General features: G+C 34.8%; 1 long non-coding RNA gene across 1 annotated transcript in view; it reads left to right on the forward strand.

Annotated features, from left to right (window-relative positions):
- The window catches only part of LOC140846406 (uncharacterized), a 33070-nt gene that overhangs the window by 19274 nt on the left and 9636 nt on the right, over positions 1–4160 (forward strand). The window lies entirely within an intron of this gene.

The raw sequence follows: 4160 nt of genomic DNA on the forward strand, positions 1-4160 counted from the left end.
AACCTGCTATCAAAACCAGAAACACTTGTGGGACCTTATAAAAACAGAAAAAAATAAATTAAAAGTATAAATAGCTAACATTTCTTGAACTCTTACCAAATCCTAGGCACTATGTGAAGTATTATGTAAACATTACCCCATTAAATCCTCAAATATCTGGGAGTTGCTAGATATGATAAGAGGATCTATGACTTATTAGTGTTATTCCTTTCAGTTAAGGAAATAAAGGTAATGAGATGTTAAATAACTTGCCTTAGATAACAGATATAGTAATAGACTTGGATTTGAACTCAGGTACTCCAAACTCAGAATTGCTGTGCATGTCTTTAATAAGCAATAAATGTAGCCTAAGCAGTAAGTTATTGAAATCAGGGGTCAGCAAACTTTTTCCGCAAAGGATGAAAGAGTATTTCAGACTTTATGTATCACTTACAGTCTTTGCTGCATTTAAAAAATTTTAATGACGCTTTAAAAATGTGAAAACCAGGCTTTGCTTTCAGGGTGTACACACAAAGACACAGGCCAAAAGCACAGCTGTAGTCATGATTGAAACAGTAACAACAACATTTACGTGGTTAGGATCAAAAAGCAGTATATAAACTGAAAAAAAAGAGAGATTCCCAAGATAAATCAAATGAGGGTGACTGCCTCCAAATCTAAAGTTTAGGAAGACAACTCATCACTGTGAGAATTGACAACAGAAATAGTCAGGGTAATTGACAATGACTCACAGACACAGTCAGCTCAGCTAAGAAGGAGAGCTCGGTCATCAACTCTGAAGTAGAAACTATACCAGACACAGAGGCAAGAAACTGATTTTCCAGGCTTGGACTAGAATTTTTTTCCTAGGGATCCTTTTCGGCTCAACACGTGTTTGTTCAGAGAGTTCAGCAGCTCCAACAGAAAGAGAGACTTAAGTACCTAATCACACAATCCTTCCCTTGCACTTTTGCTTAAGGCCCAGTTTTCAAAACATTGGATATTAAACATTGGATATCAAACAACAAAGGACGATGATCCATAAGAGATGGAAAACAGACGCGGTGAGCTGTGGGACTGCCCCAGCTTACAAGTGTTTGCAGAGTTTGCGGGCCACACACAGGGAAGAGGAACTGAGGAGGAGGCTGGAAAACAACCAGATTGAGAAAGACGGAGGCAACGAGAGTTCAGAGGGAAACACAAAGGGAGGAGAGCTGCGCAGAGCGAGAACCCTAGAGATCTTGCAGAGGGTGCTCCGCGTGTAATGAGCAGGGCACAGTTCAGAGCGTGGGGGCGGCAACCAGAGGAGCTGCGGAAAGAGCCATCCAAGAGGAATGCAGGAGCGAATCCCCAGGGTCACGCAGAGCAGGGAGCAGCACCCTTTCCCAGCAGCAAGGCTGGCAATGATCCTAGTTCGTGGAATTTGGGTAGAACACTCGGAAAATCTTCCCTTTGTAATCTAAAATACTAACCGCAGGCTGAGGGCTTCTCTGGGACTGCCTGACAATCAGAAAAAACAAACCAGGAGGATCACACTGTCTCTGTGTAACTCAAATAACATCCCATGATAAAGCTCAGGAATATTCAGAAGAACACAAAAATATCTAGCATTGACCTAGGTAAAATTAATGATGCCTGGCTGTCAATCAAAGATTAGCAGTCATTTAGAATCCAAAAAACAGGACCCTTATGAGAGATGAAGTCATGGAAAGAAAAACAATCGAAACCAACTCAGAGAGGTTAGACTTAGAAAGCACAGACATTAAAATATATAGTACATTTTTAATACGTTTGTATATGTAAAAAGCTACATAGAGACACAAGTGATATTTTTTAAAAGCACACTTCTAGAGATGAAAACTCCAAAGTGTGAGATGAAGAATGAACTGTATGATATTAAAGATAGATTAGACATAGCACAAGAGATTAATGGACTTGGAGATGCAGCAATAGAAGCTATCAAAAACGAAGCACTGAGAAAAATAATTTTCAAAGGGAGAGAAGGAAAAGACAGAGGAGGAAGGGGAGACTAAAGGAAAGAGTGAAGCCGTAGGGTGCTGTAGGGTAACTGGCGGCCTAATGTACCTGTAATTGGAGTCACTGAATAGTGTTGAGGAAGGGGAATTAGGGAGCAGAAAACATATTTAAAGAGATAATTAGCTTCATAGCTTAAATTTGTCCAAAGTCAGTAAAAAAGCAGAAAGAATTCCTCACAAGCAGACCTTCATTATAGGAATGATTAAGTCTTTCAAGAAAAATGAAAATGTCACATGACGATAAATTGGGTCCATAGAAAGAATGAAGAGCACCAGAAATGGTAACTACATAGGTAAATCAGCAAGATATTTTTTCTTATTAATTAAATGTCTTTATAAGGTGATTTACTATTTAAGCAAATATAATAAATACATATTTTGGTGTTTATAACATATATAAATATACAATTGTGGCAACAGTAACAGGAAGCCTGCGGGATATGGACGTATACTGTTGTAAAGTTCCACGCCTGTACATGAAGTTGTATAATATCACTTCAAGGTAGACTGCAATAAGTTAGGATGTATAGTATAAATCCTGAAACAACTACTAAAATAACAAAATAAAGAACTAATAATAAGACAACAGGGAGATAAAATGGTATAGCGAACAATATTTAAATAACGTAGAAGAAGGCAGGAAACAAGGGAAAGGAAACAAAGGTGAGTTGAGACAATTGAAAACAAATATCAAAATGATAAACTTTAATTATATCAAAATCACATTAAATGTAAATAGTTTAATAGTGAAACAAAAGAAACTGTCAAATTATATAAAATGTCAAGATTCAACTATATGTCAGCTAAAAGAAACATTCTAAGTATAAAAACAGAAAGTAGGTTAAAAGAATTTTAAAAGATATACTATGTTAACATTTCAGAGAGAAGCAGGAGTGGCTGAATTAATTTCAGATAAATAGATTCAGAGCAAACATTATTAACAGAGATAAAGAAGTTAGTTTAGTTATGATGTAGGGGTTAATTCATCAGGAGGGACTAACTATACATAATATTTATGTCTCTATTTTCAGAGCTTTAAAATAAATGAACCAAACACTGATAGAACTGCCAAAGAAACAGACAAAACCATAATTATAGTCAGAGGTTTAAATACACCTGTTTCAGTAATTTATAGGATAATAGAGAAAAAAATCAGCAAGGGTATAGTAGACTTGAATTGTTATCAACCACCTTCATCTGATGCATATTTTTAGAACACTTCATTGAACAGCAGAATACACATTCTTCTTAAGTACAGGTGAAAAATTTACCAGCAGGTCTCAATAAATATAAAAGATTCAAATCACCAAAAGTATGTTTTCGGCTTACAATAGAATTAAGTTGGCAATTTATAGAGTAATGATATCTGGAAAATTTCCAGATATTTGGAAAACAACACATTTCTCAGTATTCCAATAGATCAATGAAGAAATTAAATGGGAAATTAGGAAATATTTTAGAACAGAATTATTATGAAAAAAAGACTATCAAAATTTGTTATATACCACTAATATAGTACTTAAGGGGAAATTCATAGCACCACACAGCTGTAATTGAAAAGAAGAATGTTCTCAAATCAACAAACTCTGTGTCCATCTTAAGAAATTAGAAAAGAGCAGATTGAAACATAATTAAGTAGAAGAAGCAATATTATCAATTAAAGCAGAAATTAAGGAAATAGAAGACTAAAAAGTAACAGACTACTTTTTATAAAAAATAAATTCAAATGAAACAAAGAGCTTCTTCAAAAAGAAAAATGAAATGTTTCTTCTAAACCTATAACCAAACTGATTTTTTTAAAAAAAAGAAGACATGAATTAACAATGCCAAGACAGGGAAGTGTCATCACTACAGATTCTAGAAATGTTAAAGTGATAATAAGAAAATACAAAGAAAAATGTTAGGCCAAGAAATTAAACAACTTAGAAATGGACAAATTCCTCGAAAGACACTCACCACCAAAATTCACTGAAGAAGGAATCATTTGAATAGCATTACATCTACTAAAGCAATTGAATCTGTACTTAAAAATCCTACAACAAAGAAAACCTCATGCCCAGATGACTTCAGTGGCAAATTGTGTCAAACATTTAATGAACAATTAGTACCAATTCTACACAAAGCCTTTCAGAAAGTTGACATAGA

The sequence above is a fragment of the Manis javanica genome, chromosome 15 (assembly GCF_040802235.1).
Source record: "Manis javanica isolate MJ-LG chromosome 15, MJ_LKY, whole genome shotgun sequence".
Taxonomy (NCBI): domain Eukaryota; kingdom Metazoa; phylum Chordata; class Mammalia; order Pholidota; family Manidae; genus Manis; species Manis javanica.